Raw genomic sequence first — 20,911 nt, 5'->3', positions numbered from 1 at the left:
ATGAAAACACATTGGTCCAAAACCTATGGGATACTGCAAAGGTGGTCCTAAGGGGGAAATACATGGCCATCCAAGCCTCACTCAAAAAAAATAGAAAAATCCCGAATTCACCAACTAACCCTACACCTTAAAGAACTAGAGAAAAAGCAACAAACGATGCCTAAGTCACGCATTAGAAGAGAAATAATTAAAATTAGAGCAGAAATCAATGAGTTAGAAAACAGAAACACAGTAGATCAGATCAACGAATCTAGAAGTTTGTTCTTTGAAAGAATTAATAAGATCGATAAACCACTGGCCAGACTTATACAAAAGAAAAGAGAAAGGACCCAAATTAATAAAATTATGAATGAAAGGGGAGAGATCACAACTAACACCAAAGAAATAGAAACAGTTATTAGAAATTATTATCAATAACGATATGCCAATAAACTGAGCAACCTGGATGAAATGGAGGCCTTCCTGGAAACCTATAAGCTGCCAAGATTGAAACAGGAAGAAACTGACACCCTGAATAGGCCAATAACCACTAATGAGATTGAAGCAGTGATCAAAAACCTCCCAAAAAACAACAGTCCAGGGCCTGATGGATTCCCTGGGGAATTCTACTAAACATTCAAAGAAGAAATAATACCTATTCTACTGAAGCTGTTCCAAAAAATAGAAACAGAAGGAAAACTTCCAAACTCCATTCTATGAGGCCAGCATTACCTTAATCCCCAAACCAGGCAAAGGCCCCATCAAAAAGGAGAATTTCAGACCGATATCCCTGATGAATATGGATTCCAAAATCCTCAACAAAATCCTAGCTAATAAGATCCGACAATACATTAAAAGGGGTATCCACCACGACCAAGTGGGATTTATCCCCGGGATGCAAGGGTGGTTCAACATTCACAAATCAATCAATGTGATAGAACACATTAATAAGAGGAGGGAGAAGAACCATATGGTCCTCTCAATTGATGCAGAAAAAGCCTTTGACAAAATACAACATCCTTTCCTGATTAAAACTCTTCAGAGTATAGGGATAGAGGGAACATTCCTTAAGTTCATAAAATCCATCTATGAAAAACTCACAGTGAATATCATCCTCAATGGGAAAAGCTGAGAGCCTTTCCCTTAAGATCAGAAACACGTCAAGGATGCCCACTCTCGCCACTATTGTTCAACATAGTAATAGAAGTCCTAGCAACAGCAATCAGACAACAAAAAGAAATAAAATGTATTCAAATTGGCAAAGAAGAAGTCAAACTCTCTCTTTTCGCAGATGACATGATACTTTATGTGGAAAACCCAAAAGACTCCACCCCCAAATTACTAGAACTCATCCAGCAATTCAGTAATGTGTCAGGATACAAAATCAATGCACAGAAATCAGTTGCTTTCTTATACACTAACAACGCAACTGTAGAAAGAGAAATTAGAGAAACGATTCCATCTACAATAGCACCAAAAACCATAAGATACCTCAGAATAAACCTAACCAAAGAGGTAAAGGATCTATACTCTAGGAACTACAGAACACTCATGAAAGAAATTGAAGAAGACACAAAAAGATGGAAAAATATTCCATGCTCATGGATTGGAAGAATAAACATTGTTAAAATGTCTATGCTACCCAGAGCAATCTATACCTTCAATGCCATCCTGATAAAAATTCCAATGACATTTTTCAAAGTGCTGGAACAAACAATCCTAAACTTTGTATGGAATCTGAAAAGACCCTGAATCGCCAAAGATATGTTGAAAAAGAAAAACAAAGCTGAGAGCATCACATCCCGATTTCAAGCTATATTACAAAGCTGTGATCACCAAGACAGCATGGTACTGGCACTAAAACAGACATATAGACCAATGGAACAGAATAGAGAACCCAGATATGGACCCTCAACTCTATGGTCAAACAATCTTTGACAAAGCAGGAAAAAACATGCAATGGAAAAAAGACAGTCTCTTCAATAAATGGTGCTGGGAAAATTGGAGAGCCACATGCAGAAAAATGAAACTCGACCATTCTCTAACACCATTAAGAAAGATAAACTCAGGGCGCCTGGGTGGCTCAGTCGGTTAAGCGACTGCCTTCGGCTCAGGTCATGATCCTGGAGTCCCGGGATCGAGTCCCGCATCGGGCTCCCTGCTCAGCGGGGAGTCTGCTTCTCCCTCTGACCCTCCCCCCTCATGCTCTCTCTCTCTATCTCATTGTCTCTCTCAAATAAATAAATAAAATCTTTAAAAAAAAAAAAAAAAAAAAAAAAAAAGAAAGATAAACTCAAAGTGGATGAAAGACCTCAATGTGAGATAGGAATCCATCAAAATCCCAGAGGAGAACATAGGCAGTAACCTCTTTGATATCGCCCACACCAACTTCTTTCAAGATACATCTCCAAAAGCTAGTGAAACAAAAGCAAAAATTAACTTTTGGGACTTCATCAAGATAAAAAGCTTCTTCACACAAAGGAAACAGTCAACAAAACAAAGAGGCAACCCGCAGAATGGGAGAAGATATTTGCAAATGACACTACAGATAAAGGGCTGGTATCCAAGATCTATAAAGAACTTCTCAAACTCAACACCCAAAAAACAAATAATCAAGTCAAAAAGTGGGCAGAAAATATGAAAAGACACTTCTCTGAAGAAGATATACAAATGGCTAACAGACATATGAAAAAATGTTCATCATCATTAGCCATCAGGGAAATCCAAATCAAAACCACATTGAGATACCACCTTACACCAGTTAGAATGGCAAAAATGGACAGGGAAAGAAACAACAAATGTTGGAGAGGTTGTGGAGAAAGGGGAACCCTCTTACACTGTTGGTGGGAATGCAAGTTGGTACAGCCACTTTGGAAAACAGTGTGGAGGTTCCTCAAAAATTTATAAATAGAGCTACCCTATGACCCAGCAATTGCACTACTGGGTATTTACCCCAAAGACACAGAGTAGTGAAAAGAAGGGCCATATGCACACCAATGTTTATAACAGCAATGTCCACAATAGCCAAACTGTGGAAAGAGCCCAGATGTCCTTCAACAGATGAATGGATAAAGAATATATGGTCCATATATACAATGGAATATTACTCAGGCATCAGAAAGGATGAATACCCAACTTTTACATCAACATGGATGGGACTGGAGGAGATTATGCTAAGTGAAGTAAGTCAAGCAGAGAAAGTCAATTATCATATGGTTTCACTTATTTGTGAAACATATGGAATAGCATGGAAGACATAAGGAGAAGGAAGGGAAAAATGGGGGGGGTGGGAATTGGAGGGAGAGATGAACCATGAGAGACTATGGACTCTGAGAAACAAACAGGGTTTTAGAGGGGAGAGGGGAGGGGGGATTGGTCAGCCCAGTGATGGGTATTAAGGAGGGCACGTACTGCATGGAGCACTGGGTGTTATATGAAAACAATGGATTGTGGATCACCACATCAAAAACCAATGATGTATTGTATGGTGACTAACATAACATAATAAAATTAAAAAAAAAATAGAACCTAAGGCCAGCTGTCACCATGCCATGGACAAATGCCACCAGAAGGCTTTTCATAGACTAAATTGAATTACCTGGACTAGTCTTATGCAGGTAGAGAGTATGCCTCAAAGGACATCATTTTCCCCAAACTCAGAGAACCCAGTGAGATTAAAAGTAGCAGAATTCACTTATTCAAGCTTTCTACCTGCAGACTGCCCCCAGTCATGGGACCAAACATGAGTCTTAGGGGAACATAGAGTGAGGGGAAAAAAGGGGATCATCTTTTCCTATACTATCAGAGAACAATTATGAACAAAGGTTTTTATGATTTTTGGACAGTGATCCCTTCCATTGCAGTGAAAATTTACAAAAAGAAGAAAGAAAGAAAGAAAGAAAGAAAGAAAGAAAGAAAGAAAGAAAGAAAGAAAGAAAGAAAGGAAGGAAGGAAGGAAGGAAGGAAGGAAGGAAGGAAGGAAGGAAGGAAGGAAGGAAGGAAGGAAGGAAGGAAGGAAAAAAGAGCATTTGATAAGGAAGATTCAGAAGATTAATGCTTTCTCTGAGAAAAACTGGAAGAGCCAGACTAAAAACCATCAATTTGAAGACTTTGGGGAATCACTGAGACATTTTGGAAGCACAAGGTTGAAAGAAGAGTGGATGATTGCCAAGGCTGACGGGGCGGTGTTGACTCTCAAAGTCATTTCTGAGACTCTTCATTGATGACCTGAATGTACTCCCAGGGGCATCTTCCACTGGCGTCCCTGGAAACACAAACAAAACTTGAGCACCTGCTGTATGCTCACTGATTCTCAGGGCCACCCTGCGACATGGAAATTACTGTCCCCATGTTACAGAAGAGGGAAAGGGAGGTTTGCAGAGATTATGATACTTACTGAAGGCCACACAGCTTTGGAGTCCTGGAACCTGAATTCAAACCCAGTTCTCTCCAACTTTAAAGCCTGGGCTCGCTCTACTACAACACAGACCTTCTACTGACGTGGGAATGTTCTGTGATCCAAATATTCCCACTGACTGTTCTAGGCCAAGACATGTTCTCTGGAGGCAGGTGGAGATATGTCTGGATAGGCTGTGTGGGATGACAACAGGACAACAGCATTACTTCTGCTCTGGGACAGTGGCTTCAGCTCAAGGGCAGGAAGTCAGAAGTCTTAGGCATGAACAATGGATAATCTCAGTGACTGAGAGAGGTCCACCCACCAATGAGAGAGGAGATCATGCTTTAGGTCATGAAGGGAATGTGACTTCTTGCTATGACACTGTGAGGACCCCTTAGGCTGTTGGGCCAGGAATAACTCAATGTGTCAGCTTTATGACACAGAGAGGGATTTACTCTTGTCCCTTGCTGTGTCCCCAAAGTCCAACTCTATGGGGGTGACACAATGGGTAGTCAAGAAATTTTTAATCATCAAATGAAGAATGAATTAATTAATTAATGAATGAGGAGCCTAAGGGCAGTGGAGAATTTAGATTTAATGTGACATAAAAAATTCTTAATGAAATTAGTTACCCAGAGACACACACATAAGGAAATGAAGAAAAGTTAATTTCTCATTATTCCTTCTGTGGAAAGTTCTGGTGAGTGTTTGAAAGAACTCCTAATGCCTGCACAAATAACTAATGATGACCACTGTGAGGTCTCCAATCCAGGGAGGGCCAGCACATGGCTTTAGTGAGCACCCAAAGATGGAAGCACATAGTTTAGGGAGAGGATTCAGAGTTTAACTGAATTTGTCTGCATTTCAGAGGAATAAGAAGCTAGGCCCTGGAAAGAGAGAGGCAGCACTGGGTCTGAATAGAGGTAGCTGGGGCATAGAAATACAGAAGGGGGGTTATTAAGTGATTTTCCTATGAGATATGTCATATAAAACCCATCTATTTTCCTCAAAAAAAAAAAGATGAAAAGGACATACGATATAAGCAATGAATAGATAAATAAAAATACACCTGAGTATTTAGACTGAAAGAGCTCACCAAAATCCAGGGAGTATTTAGTGGAATGCAGCTGGTTCCAGGCATTTATTTGTATTTGTGTGTTAAAACATATGTCTTATATACTGGCATATGATTATAAGAGCATGGTGTAATATGTATGATTATATACTGGCTATAAACAGCCTATTAAATTATCAATATAGCAAGAGGTAGGGGTGAATGATATGGGTGAGAATGAGAAGGAGAAATGAAAGAGCCAATGAAATCAGAGATAAGATGGAGCTGCCACTAAATAATCATGATTAAATGCTTCATACATTAGAAATAGCATCAGTCTTAATTGTTTACACAATGTTTTAAATTAACCAGATGTAAAAACATTCTAATCAAAGGCTCAAATTACGGAGCCAACCTATCTATATTAAAATCTCAGATCCAGCACTTACTAAGGTATATATATATAACTTTAGACAAATTACATAAACCCCTATTCATTGATTTCCTTATTTGTAAAATATGATACAGGACCAGCTTCAGAGGACTGTACTGAGATTCACTACATGAAAAGATCATAGAACAATACCTGGTAAATAGTAGGTTTTCAATAAATGAAGATTGATCTTATTATCATTGCTGTTGTGTTTACATATCCAGTGTCATGATTCTTGTGTAGGAGAATGTTCATAGTATGAAAGCCATTTTGTTTTGCTCTATTTCACTTTGTTTCAAAATAGTGCCTTGACTTTATTACACAAAGTGTAAGTTGTTTGTTTTGTTTTATAATTTATAATTTCCTTATTTTTATAGTTCTGAAAAAAGAAGAAAAAGCTTTTTTTCTATATCATAACAAACTATATCTTACTTATTCAGTTTATATATAATATATTTTTTATTCAGTTTATATAGGATAAAGACAAAAATAAAATAATATATATGATAAAGACAACCACATTATGCCGCATACATAGCATTTGTCCAGATACTCCACTTTTTCTTCTATCACAATAGAAACTGTCTCTATTTTTGACTTTGGTTAAGCATTTAATTTTACACTGGATGACTTATTCTCAAACTCATATAAAGTTATTACTCAGACAATTAACCCTTGTTTTTTTGCATTGTCTAGCTTTCCTTCTCTATTATTTCACTGAGGTTGTAAATATTCTGTTGTTTTCATCATTAAACAAAATGCAAAACAAAACAAAATCCTTTTTCTTGACCTAGCTACCTTCACATTTCTTTATCTTAATAATGGACTCTGAGAAACAAACTGAGGGTTCTAGAGGGGAGGGGAGTGGAGGGATGGGTTAGCCTGGTGATGGGTATTAAAAAGGGCATGTACTGCATGGAGCACTGGGTGTTATACACAAACAATGAATCAGGGAACACTACATCAAAAACTAATGATGTACTGTATGGTGATTAACATAATAAAATAAAAAAATAATGTAACTCTGTGAAAGAACAGTCTGTATTTGTTAACTTCAATTCTTGTCTTATAATTTCCTGTTAAATTTTTGCAAAACTACTCCAATTGAACAGCTCTAGCCAAAGATTCCTCTATACCAACATGCATTCCTATGCAATATAACTTGAGTATTCCCAACATCCATCCATTTCCCAGCTCCTTGTGACTGATGTGCTTCCTAAAGCATCTGCTTTTGGCTTTGGGACTATGTAATAGGGGAAGACTGGGAAGACAATAAGTAAACTGTTGGTAGAGACTGAAGGAGGTGTGAGGAAACTGACATATAAAAAATATAAAGTGGACAACATATTTATAAATATAGAAATTACTAGCTTTCACTGATCTTGCTGCTGCTTTCAATTTCAGTTCATCTTAGACCCTAGCCCTCAAGAAGCTACAGGATGGCTGTATCCGTTCTAGTACTTTTCTGCAGTGTTCTGTTTCCTCAAGAGCAGATTTCAGGATCTTGCTTCTGGGTAGCTCCTCATCTCTGGCAGTTGTGTTTTCTTTCAAATAGACTAGGTAGAATGTCTACATTCGTATCTATTCACCACCTTTTCCAGAAGAGAAGCTGAGCTTTGGAAAACTACATACCATTCATGTTTGCTCAATATTTTCGTTGCAGGAGGGACAATAATGGTACACGGGGTTGTACAGTAAAATGAAAAGAGGACTTGAGTGAGCATATTAGTAGTGAGCTTGGGACAGGAGTCACTGGAGAAAGAACCAAGGAAAAGCAAATGAAGCTATGAAGTAACATCTGGAATAACCATATCACATTAAATCTACCAGTAATTTTATACCTTATAATGACATGCAATATTAGTATTTTGGAATCCTTAAAATTGGTGACTGGCCTTGAAAGATGGTCAGAGATTTCTGAGTAAATGTAGGGAAGACAAGCAGAATCTTAGATCCTTGATGGTAAGTTCCTTGAGGGCAGACAGTATCTTATTTATCTCTGTGTTCCCAACACCAATCAAACTTCTTGCATATGGATATGGATAAATGCATGTTAAAAGTCATCAATCTTTATGTAAAAATAAACAGGAAAGCAGGAATTCTTAGATATATTTTATAAATAGTAAATAATGTAGTTTGGTTGGAGTCTAAGTGATATGAAGGTCAAGGGACCAAGCTTGAAAGGGAGTAAATCCCTTGTTATTGTGTTAATATCTTCTCACTGCATAACATCAGTAGAAGACAAGCATTATGTCAGAGTCTTTCAGAGATAATTTTCTCGACATAGAGATGTCAGCTTTGTAATAGAGAGTGTGAATATTTAGGGAATTGATAGCCTTTTAAGCATGTCCTAGTTCATACCATACCACGTAGGCAATTTTATTTTGAGACTATGAATAAGGCCATATTTTCCTGTACAAATAATTTGAAGGTAGTTTACTTGAGGAACATTTTGTTTTAATTATTTTAGTAGTCTTAAATACATTCATGAAAAGGAAACGGGAAATTTATTTTCTGGGATCCTTGCTAATCAATATTACAAACTCTTTTGGGTATATATGAATAGGTGATTTGATTTAACTAACATGTCTACCAACATGTAATATAGTTTCCCGTTCTGGTTAGGAACAAATTACTTAAACTGAGACGTTGCCTTCGGAAAGAGCCATTGTCTATTGATCAAAAGAAAGCTCCTTTTTCATTGTGGGATGCTGGCACACTGAGGAAGAAGGGAATTTTGGAACTACTTGGCACAGCTGCATAAGGCATTAATAGCAGCAGCGATAGACTAGGGTGGCAGGTGCAACTGGCTAGAAATTGGGAAAGACATGCTGTGCTGTTTGCAGAAAAAGATCCAGTCCTTGCCCTTACCCATTGTGGAGACAAACTAGATCTGCTGCAAATTAATAGGCAAAGGCTAGAAATTGGATATAGTTCAGAACAGGTTGGAGAGACAGTGAATTCAAAAATCAAAGCAAGGAACAGGAAGTTACTGGGAAACTGAGTTGAATTTCTATAGGCTTTGAGGGAAGAAATGGGTGTTTGTCCTTTGCAGTGTTAAATCTCCTGTAAGAAAGTTTCAGCTGGGGCACCTGGGTGGCTCAGTCGTTAAGCGTCTGCCTTTGGCTCAGGTCATGATCCCAGGGTCCTGGGATCGAGCCCCACATCGGGCTCCCTGCTCAGCGGGAGGCCTGCTTCTCCCTCTCCCACTCCCCCTGCTTGTGTTCCTGCTCTTGCTGTCTCTCTCTGTCAAATAAATAAAGAAAATCTTAAAAAAATAAAATAAAATAAAAAGTTTCAGCTGTTTAAAGATTATTAAATGGCTATTAAGAAAGATGTATTTGCTTTTCTTATGTACTTGACATCTAACTATAAACCTGGGTTGAGAACATAGTTAAAAAGAGGTACATTTAATCTCTGAAATATTCTAAATAGAATATTAGAGCTCTTGGTAAGGAAAGAAAGGAAGAAAAGGAAGGGAGGAGGGAAGGAAGGAAAGAAGGAAGGAAGGAAAGAAGGAAGGAAGGAAGGAAGAAAGGAAGAAAGGAAGGAAGGAAGGAAGGAAGGAAGGAAGGAAGGAAGGAAGGAAGGAAGGAAGGAAGGAAGGAAGGAAGGAAGGAAGGATAGGAGGGAGGGAGGGTAGGAGGGAGGGAGGAAGGATGGGAGAGAGGAAGGAAGGATGGGACAAATATTTTTTCTTTAGAAGCTTAGGCCAGTGTATTCTTCTCTGCTGTGGCAAGTAATAATAATACTGAGTTGACTCCTAAATTCCCCAGTTTTTATTCTCTTCAAGTAAAGCAATTATTTTTATGTAAATATATGTTTGTGTATAAGAGTAAAAGGGAAAATGATTACTGTTTTTCAAACAGCATTTATTGTTAAGAATGAAAATGAGAACTGAAAAGAACTTTAACTTAATATTTTATTTCAGCATTTGAAGTCAATACTTCATGCATGTTAAAAGTCATCAATCTTTATGTAAAAATAAACAGGAAAGCAGGAATTCTTAGATATATTTTATAAATAGTAAATAATGTAATTTGGTTGGAGTCTAAGTGATATGAAGGTCAAGGGACCAAGCTTGAAAGGGAGTAAATCCCTTGTTATTGTGTTAATATCTTCTCACTGCATAACATCAGTAGAAGACAAGCATTATGTCAGAGTCTTTCAGAGATAATTTTCTCGACATAGAGATGTCAGCTTTGTAATAGAGAGTGTGAATATTTAGGGAATTGATAGCCTTTTAAGCATGTCCTAGTTCATACCATACCACGTAGGCAATTTTATTTTGAGACTATGAATAAGGCCATATTTTCCTGTACAAATAATTTGAAGGTACTGATTTATATAGACTTGTATTTGGGGGTATTTCACTACGTTTTATTTGCATTGTGATAACTGTTTAAATTTATTAGAAACTCTTTTATGTACTGGAATAGTTTGAGAAGCATATTGATTATCTATTCTTGGCAGTTAAATATCTGTAAAAGGTCTTGACTATAGAGTCATCTGAAATTAACACTTAATGTGTGATATATTATTGGCAAACTTTTAATATATTACACATTTTTATGTGTAGTATTTATTGCTCTTTCCTCCCCCACCCCCATCTAGTGATGCTCTCCTTCTCCCTATGTCTTCTTAGAGAATCACATATTGCCTTTTCAAAACCTGTGCTCTGTTGGTCAAAGTGTATACCTTGGAATTCTTAAGAATAAATGTATTAGTTTCATTTACACTAAAGACTGTTTTGGAGGCACATTAAACAAGACTGTATCAGTAAATGTTTAGAATCTATGTTTAAAATAGTATAACTTGAAGGTAAACCTGAGTCACTGAATTTATATCCTTTTAAAATAGAAATTCAGCAATATTTTCATGGGTAAACAATGTCACTTCTTTTTCTTTATCATCCAAAGATAGGAGTGACTGGTAAGAGATAAAACTAATCCCCGAATTTATTTATTTTCTGTAGTTTGGGTGGGGTGGTTGGTTGGTTGCTATTTTCACATTCATGTTGAAGTGATAGTGTAGTTGTTTTCTCTTTGGATAATTTTCTTTATTAGGGAAAGCCTAACTTTAACTTCTGAGGTAAAGAAAAATATTTGAAGAAACCCACATTATTTCTCAAAGTGCTAAGCTTAGTTCTTTATTCAAAAGCCCTCTGTTAGAAGAAGCAATTGAGGACTATCTCTTCAAAGCCTTTATACAGCAACCCAGATTGCAACCTGATGGCCAGCTAGAGGAAAAAAAGGCAGTGTAGGGGCTGAGGGCAGGCATCCCAAGGTGAGGCACTTTGGCATGATGATTATTGTGAGCTGAAGACAGTGAAGACCCTATGGAACTCAAGAAAAACTTCTGACCATCCCTTAACTACACAGAAGAGTCTGGGGTCTTTCCCAGAAAAGGGTTAATAAAAGAGATAAATTTTATCTGAGTAACCCAACTGTATGGCAGGGCAAACATCTAATTGTCAAACATTCTTTCCTCTTCTTATCATCTAGTGAAGTGCATTCTTTTCCTCTGAAGTCCCAGACCCCCACCCTCTTCTCCTTAGTTCCGAACGACATGGATACCTCATTTTGCCTGACTGCCTTTGGAATTCCCATGTCTGTATGGATTCCCCATGCATATGTTATTGAATTTGATTTTCTCCTGTTACTCTGTCTCATGTCAGTTTGATTCTTCCTCCAGCTAGAAGAATCTTGAAGGGTATAAAACATTCTTGCTCCCCGACAGCAGCGTTTGGTAGCATGCTCAATCCTGCTTTAGTGGCAACAGTTTCATCTCTGCCTCCAGAAGACTGTGTCCTTCTCCAAACTCTATGAAGGTATTCAAGAAACTGAAACTTTCTTACAGCAAACTGAGGTGGATAACTCCAGGTAATCAAGCTGGAAGAATCCTTAAGTATTCATTAAAGCACAGTCATGTAAAATACTGTCTAGCCACTGGTTACTGGGAAACCATAAAAGGAGAAAATCAGACGCACAGCAAACACATAAAGTAGGTCATTTAGACTTTGGGCAAGAAATTCTAGTTGACGACCAATTACCTTTAATTCAAAACTGTTTGAATTTGTTTAAATTTGTATCTCAGACCCTCCTCTATCACTACTGCCTGATTTAAACTGTATTTTACACAGTGAACACTGAAGAGAATTTTATTTGAAACAAACATGTTGAGTAAATTTCCCAGGGAATATGTCTGTGGTGATAATGAGTGCTTGAAATTAGTCTTTTCTACCTACCATTACCTGAGAATAATAGAGTACCAATAAGAAAGTTAATCTTTTTAAATTTGTCACCTGGTGTTGTCAAAGCTTGAAATAATGCTTAATACTTATCCTAATCACTGTTTACCTTAAACTGTCAAACAAGATTAGCTCCATTTCAACATCATTTTCTAGTATATTGTATTGTTTAATGTTCACATTTAAACATTTTGTTTACTTTCTATACCCAGTGTTTCAGCTCTTTCCCTTTCAGTACCTTAATTAGAAATTTGAGTGTTGTCCTTGATTTTTTCTTCTCTCTCATTCTCAGTTCCCAATCACTGATTTAAATTTATCTATTTTACTCCACCTTTTTAGTACTACTGGGGATAATTCTATCATAAATTCCCTTCAAGTCTAATTTGTATTAATGCCAAAGTCATCTAATTCATTTTTTTGTGTGTTTTTCATTTTATATTCTTCAAATATAGTTATCACACCTATGCTACAGCAATGAATGGATTTAAAAAAAAATCTGTTCAAGTGCTATTTGTTTAGTCATTTTGTAATTCAAGACAGAATTATTGACCTGTTATTTTATAGTTTCTGGAAATATAATTCATTTATCTAGAGTAGTTCAACAAACAAATCAGATTTGATTAAGGTTGTTTACAATATAAAATCCCATTGCATCAAATTGGTTCATATATTTCTCTTTTTGATTTGGTCTTTGAAATCTCCAACTTGTTTACCACTGCTGCTCCCATCACACATATAACCACCACCTTATACCAGGAAACACATGCACCAGAATTACTGAATTGCTTTATTCTCTAAGCACATCTTGTTATTTTTACTCACCACATTTCTGTTCTTGCTGTTTCTTCGGTCTGTCATTCTATCTCTCTCCCTTGCTTGAATAATCCTTCTTGACTTTTAAGGTTCAAATAGATAGTCTCTGATCCAGAAAGCTTTCTTTAACCATTTGAAAGTATTTATCATTAAGAATGAGATTAAAACTAAAAATCTATTTTCAATGTTCAAATAATCATTAGGACATTCTCTATCACTGCATTTGCCATAAGGCATTATAAGTACAGTCCTCATGTCTGATTCCCACTAACTGAAAGCCTTTTGAAGATAAAGACCATTATTATTCATCTTGTTTTCCCTGGCACTGGCACTGTGTTTAAAACATGGTTAGGATTGAATAAATTTTCCCCATTAATGGATATATGGAGAAAAAAATGACAAAGCATATTCCTGCATTTTCAAGGTGACTTTTAATTGATTAATTTGGGGATAATGTTACCTGATTAAATAATAAGGTCGCATAGTTTTCTCTCTGTCAATTTCTCTCTCTCTAATATATATGTGTGTGTGTATACATATATCTGTATATATGTGTATATGATATAATATACATCTGATGCTATATAGTATATATTTATATATAATCATATGTATGATTTACATAATGAACAAAACAGAAATTAATTTCTGCAATATTACCTTATTCCTAATACTGGGTGATAAGAAGATATTTCACACAATTTGAAGGCAATTCTTGAAAGATGTGTTTCTTTTTCAAAAAATGTTGGTTGATCAATCATCATTATTAATTAAACAGTTAAAATACAACATAGGATATTTTATTTTATTTATCTGATTTTATTTTATTATGTTAATCACTATACATTACATCATTAGTTTTTGATGTAGTGTTCCATGATTCATTGTTTGTGTATAACACCCAGTGCTCCATTCAGTAACTGCCCTCTTTAATACCCATCACCGGGCTAACCCATTCCCCCATCCCCTGCCCTCTAGAACCCTTAGTTTTTTTTCTCAGAGTCCATAGTCTCTCATGGTTCCTCTCCCCCTCCAATTTCCCCCCCTTCATTTTACCCTTCCTACTATCTTCTTCTTTTTTTTAACTTATGATGTATTATTTGTTTTAGAGGTACAGGTCTATGATTCAACAGTCTTACACAATTCACAGCGCTCACCATAGCACATAGCCTCCCCAATGTCTATCACCCAGCCATCCCATCCCTCCCACCCCCACCACTCTAGCAACCCTCAGTTTGTTTCCTGAGATTGAGAATTCCTCATATCAGTGAGATCATATGATACATGTCTTTCTCTGATTGACTTATTTCGCTCAGCATAATACCCTCCAGTTCCATCCACATTGCTGTAAATGGCAAGATTTCATTCCTTTTGATGGCTGCATAATATTCCATTGTGTATATATATATATATATATATATATATATATATATATATATATATATATATACCACATCTTCTTTACCCATTCATCTGTTGATGGACATTTTGGCTCTTTCCATAGTTTGGCTATTGTGGACATTGCTGCTATAAACATTGGGGTGCACAGACCTCTTTGGATCACTAAATTTGTATCTTTGGGATAAATACTCAGTAGTGCAATTGCTGGATCATATGGTAGCTCTATTTTAAACTTTTTGAGGAATCTCCATACTGTTTTCCAGAGTGACTTCACCAGCTTGCATTCCCACCAACAGTGTATGAGGGTTCCCCTTTCTCCGCATCCCCGCCAACATCTGTCATTTCCTGACTTGTTAATATTAGCCATTCTGACTGGAGTGAGGTGGTATCTCATTGAGGTTTTGATTTGGATTAACTGAGAGGTTCCCCCCTTAGGTCAGGAACACAGCAAGGATGTCCACTATCACCACTGCTATTCAACATAGTATTAGAAGTCCTAGCCACAGCAATCAGACAACAAAAAGAAATAAAAGGCATCCAATTGGCAAAGAAGAAGTCAAACTCTCAGTCTTTGCAGATGATATGATACTTTATGTGGAAAACCCAAAAGACTCCACCCCAAAACTGCTAGAACTCATACAGGAATTCAGTAAAGTGACAGGATATAAAATCAATGCACAGAAATCAGTGGCATTCCTATATACCAACAACAAGACAGAAGAAAGAGAAATGAAGGAGTCCATCCCATTTACAATTGCACCCCAAACCATAAGATACCTAGGAATAAGTCTAACCAAAGAGGCAAAGAATCTGTACTCAGAAAACTATAAAATACTCATGAAAGAAATTGAGGAAGATGCAAAGAAATGGAAAAATGTTCCATGCTTATGGATTGGAAGAACAAATATTGTGAAGATGTCAATGCTACCTAGAGCAATCTACACATTTAAAGCAATCCTTATCAAAATACCATCAACTTTTTCCAAAGAAATGGAAAAAATAATCTTAAAATATGTATGGACCCAGAAAAGACCCTGAATAGCCAGAGGAATGTTGAAAAAGAAAAGCAATGCTGGCGGCATCACAATTCTGGACTTCAAGCTCTATTCCAAAGCTGTCATCATCAAGACAGTATGGTACTGGCACAAAAACAGACACATAGATCAATGGAACAGAATAGAGAGCCCAGAAATGGACCCTCAACTCTATGGTCAACTCATCTTCGACAAAGGAAAGAATGTCCAATGGAAAAAAGACAGTGTCTTCAACAAATGGTGTTGGGAAAATTGGACAGTCACATGCAGAAGAATGAAACTGGACCATTTCCTTACACCACACACAAAAATAGACTCCAAATGGTTGAAAGACCTAAATGTGAGACAGGAGTCCATCAAAATCCTAAAGGAGAACACAGGCAGCAACCTCTTCAACTTCTGCTGCAGCAACCTCTTCCTAGAAACATCGCCAAAGGCAAGGGAAGCAAGGCAAAAATGAACTATTGGGACCTCATCAAGATAAAAAGCTTTTGCACAGCAAAAGAAACAATCAACAAAACCAAAAGACAACTGAGAGAATGGGAGAAGCTATTTGCAAATGACATATCAGATAAAGGGCTAGTATCCAAAATCTATAAAGAACTTCTTAAACTCAACACCCAAAGAACAAATGATCCAATCAAGAAATGAGCAGAAGACATGAACAGACATTTCTGCAAAGATGACATCCAAATGGCCAACAGACACATGAGAAAGTGCTCAACATCGCTTGGCATCAGAGAAATCCAACATAGGATATTTTAAAAGGGTAGGTATGAGGAGGAGGATTTCCCAAGTAAATTAATCTTGAAATTGGAATTCTTTCAGTCTTGAATGGGTTACACTTCTCCCCTGCCCCCATTTACTAATTACTAATAAAATACATGATTTCTGATTTGTTAAATTCTTTTTGTCAGGCTTTCACCTTCACCCACCCCTGGTCAGTCCTTTTTTGCTCTCAGAAATTAATGCGTCTTTCAGGTCACCATAAAGAGTTCCACTTTTTGTAAAATGAGGTTTTTACATATAACACTCTGATACTTACATAAATAATCATGATTTTTATATTATCATGAATTTTTTTTTCTGGTGTTCCATCAAAAGTGAAGTTTTTCTAAATCTTTTCACATCCTAACAGTATAAAATTCAAGTTTATTTAGAGTTATGGACATGATTTGGTTTACTTTTCAGTTCTGCCATATTAGTTTGTATTTTAATTTTTAGTTGTTCTGTTTTTTGAAAGTGGTGATCTTTGTTTAACCTTTAGTTTACTTTGAAAAATCAGGTTATTACACATTATTCAGCTTTGTTGCCTCATTTTAGTGGTGTGTCATTATGCTCTCCTGAACCATTATTTATTTCATCACTTTTTACCTCATAATTTGTATGGGATTAAATAAATATTTTTTTGTTTGTTTGTTTCCCATGTTTAAATGAGATACATATCTTCAGGCTGATAGGAGGAGTAGGTAGTAATATCCTCACCTCATGTGCTCCAAAGTGCCCCTTCTCTGATTTCTTTCTTTCTTTTTTTCCATGTGTACAATGTAATGATTTCGTACTGTGTTTATTGGAAAAAGATCACCACAATAAATCCAGTTAATATCCATCACCGTGCATAGTTACAAACTTTTTTCCTTGTGATGAGAACTTTCAAGATTTAATCTCCTAGCCCCTTTCAATTACACAGCAGTCTTATTAACTATAATCACCATGCTGTACATTACATTCCCATGATTTATTTATTTTATAACTGGACATTTATACACTTTACCCCTTTCACCCATCTGCCACCCCTTGCATACCTTTGGCAACCACCACTTTATTCTCTATATTTATGAGCTCAGTTTTTTTCTTTGTTTTATGTTTATTTTTGTTTGTTTGTTTGTTTTAGATTCCACATATAAGTGAGATCATGTTATTTTTTTAAGTTTTTATTTAAATTCCAGTTATTTAACATACAGTGTAATAGAAGTTTCAAGTGTACAATATAGTGATTCAACACTTCCATACAACACCCAGTGCTCACCACAAGTGCCCTTCTTAATCCCCATTGACTATTTCACCCATCCTCTCCACCGACCTCCCTTCTGGTAACCATCAGTTTGTTCTCTATAGTTAAGAGTCTGTTTCCTACTTTACCTCCCTCTTTTTTTTCCCCTTTGTTTGTTTTGTTTCTTAAATTCTGCATATGAGTGAAATCATATGATTTTTGTCTTTCTCTGACTGACTTATTTTACTTAGCGTAACACTCTCTAGCTCCATCCATGTCACTGCATGTGGCAAGATTTCATTCTTTTTTATGGCTAAGTAGTATTCCATGATATATATATCACCTCTTCTCTATCCATTTATTAGTTGAAGGACACCACTTGGGCTGTTTCCTCAATTGGGCTCTTGTAGATAATGCTGCTATAAATATCAGGGTATATATATCACTTTGAATTACTGTTTTTGTGTTCTTTGGGTAAATATCTAGTAATGCAATTGCTGAATCATAGGATAGTTCTATTTTTAACTTTCTGAGGAAACTCCACACTGTTTTCCAAAGTTATATGGTATTTATCTTCCACTTCTGCTTTAAATGTGGAAAATGTCCTTACTGAGCAACCACTTTCCTCTCTCTGTCAGAATTCTCTGCCTTTCACCGTATGCTCTAGTTGTATAGCTCTCCAAGATTTGTCTTTCAAGATGGCATTCTCAATGTTATGCACTTTTGCTGGTAAAATACTTTCTGAAATTGTCTCCTTATGGACTTTATTATCTGTAAAGTGGTTTGTTACACTTGATTATGAAGTTGTTATATTATTCTGGATATATTTCCTTCTATTCTTAGAAGGGGCTGTTAATAAGAAGTTGTCTACTGGCTCAGGCTGAGGGTGGGTGAAAGTCCAGGAGGAAGCAGAGCAACTAACCAAAGTTTGATGCCAAATATTTAGTTCCAACTGATTAGTGGAGGTAATATTCTTTTTTATTTTTTTGATTCCCAGTGTTCCTGCCCTGTGTATTTTTTCTGTTTATTTGAATTTCCTTCAGAGTTACGTATTACATTCTGCAAGAATTTACATGCTGTGTATTTCTGACATCCTCAGAAGCTGAAATTGTCAAAATTATGCTTTATTTTCCCACAAAACATGCTCTTTTTTTTTTTTTTTTCTTTTTCAGTTTAGGCAGCACTTGAAGCTTCTCAGGACTTTACGAAGTCTCCACTCAGAATTTGGTTTGCTTTGTGTATGTGTGTTTTGTTTTGTTCTGTTTGTTTTGTTTTTGGTTCTCCAGAGTATAAAGTACATCAGTAATTCCCTTGTACTCCTGATATTAGATCCATTAAGAATGTCTACTTTATAATGCCAGGATGTTGTGCTTACCACCATGTGTGCTATCAAAGGAATTCAGGGATGACATATTTGATTAGAACTATGGTCCTTACAAACTTAATTTTATGCCTTTAAAGTTGCAACGCAAGTAGCATAACGTTCTGGCCTTGAGATCAGAACAGATTTAAAATGCACTTGATAAATCCATTTGTTCCTTAAGTGAAAAGTGATGCTACATAAACACCATTAATTTCAGTAAGTACAGGCGATGTATTTTTTCTCTACTTAAAAAAAAAAATTGCCTCCTATTTGCTAAAATTTGTGAGGTGCAAAGAAGTAAGTAATGTATTTTATTAAGGCAAAGCATTATTTTATAAATGAATTCTGTTAAATATCCATTTAGTGGATGCCAGTGAAATTTAAACTATGTCCTCCAATTCAAGGACTAGACAAGTTGTCTTCTATCACTGGTTATATTCAGTGATGTATGCTGGAAGTACAAACCAGCACTAGAAGAATTAAGAACTCTAAAAATGGAAAGAAAGAAAAAACAAATTTTTGTAGAGGACATTGGTACGTATACAGAACATTTAAAAAATCTAGACAGATAATGTGAGCTAACAAATGTATTTAGCAAATTACTTCTTACTTAAGAAAAAAAAATTAAGCAGGTGAAGATATATACAATATATAACAAGAAGAAAATTAAATGTCATAAAAATATCATTTATTTTTACATTGATCTATAAATATAATTACAGTTTTATAAAAATGAATTTTTATATTCATTGTCAAGTTATTCTTGAATTGGTAAAAGGATCAATAATATCTAGGACAATTTTGAAGACAAATTAAGGAAGACTAATCTGTCATACCAGATATTTAGGTTTACAGAACTATAAAACAGAACTATGATACTCATGCACATTGACCACAGTGCTGAAATTTGCAGTAGCTTTGTAATCCTGGTAAACAACTATGGTTAAAGAAATCCCCTCACCATTTTGTGTTCTAGAAACAGCTTTCTGAAAAAAAAAAAAAAAAAGCCTCCCCTGTATGAATTAGGTCAGACTCATGGATGTCCCCCTTGTTTACCACAACTGGCCAGATACAGAACCTCCAAATTTCCATTTGGGGCAGTGTAAATGATTAGCTGAACTGTATTATCTCCACTAATCAGTTGGAACTAAATATTTGGTGTCAAACTTTGGTTACTTGCTCTGCTTCCTCCTGGACTTTCACCCACCCTCAGCCTGAGCCAGTAGACAACTTCTTATTAACAGCTCCTTCTAAGAATAGAAGGAAATATATCCAGAATAATATAACAATTTTATAATCAAGTGCAACAAACCACTTTACAGCAGCTTACGATTGTACACATTTATTTTTCAATGGAAATATGTGAGGAGATTGTCTATGCTTGTTCTTCTGGGATTGGCTGAGATTTATTCTAAACTGTTGGTTGGGTTGAGGTCAGCTCCAACTGTCTCCTATTGGCTACTTAGGAAAATCCGCTTCATGTTGAATAGAATGGCTGAAGTGCAAGAGGCAAAGCAAAACAATGTAAAATATTTCAAACCTCTGCTTAACACAGGTTTGCTAAATCACATTGCCCAAAGCAAGTCACATACCTGAGCCCAAAATAATGGCTTAGAGAATGTTACTTCTTGCACTCTACAGGGAGGTGCAGCAAAAAAAAACAAAACAAAACAACAAAAAAAACATATATATTAATATATATATCCAGTCATCATTACCTGTATTTTGTACCTCTACAAAAATTTGTTTTTTCTTTCTTTCCATTTTTAGAGTTCTTAATTCTTCTAGTGCTGGTTTGTACTTCTAGCATACATCACTGAATATAACCAGTGATAGAAGACAACTTGTCTAGTCCTTGAATTTGAGGACATAGTTTAAATTTTCACTGGCATCCACTAAATGGATATTTCACAGAATTCATATATCAGTGGATTTATTCTACTGCAACAGGTTCAGAGGAAAGGATAAGATCAACAATACAGTCTACCACAATTAGGTACATACTATTTTGACTTCTTAGGTAAGAAACAAGAAGATGAGAGTATTCCCAATTTGTTTTTTTATGCAAGGTAGGACATAAGATTTGACTGTATTCAGTAGGAGTAGTGAAGTCAATTATTTGATGAAAATGGTGAAAGTTTCAAATATATGCTGAGTGGAATGAGGATGTGCACACAAAGAATGATTCCCAA

This window comes from Mirounga angustirostris, unplaced genomic scaffold (genome assembly GCF_029215605.1).
Source record: "Mirounga angustirostris isolate CCGP_5_RB_7025 unplaced genomic scaffold, mMirAng1.0.hap1 SCAF_2, whole genome shotgun sequence".
In the NCBI taxonomy this organism is placed as follows: domain Eukaryota; kingdom Metazoa; phylum Chordata; class Mammalia; order Carnivora; family Phocidae; genus Mirounga; species Mirounga angustirostris.
The sequence above is the reverse complement of the archived record's forward strand: the minus strand, read 5'-3'. Positions refer to the sequence as shown.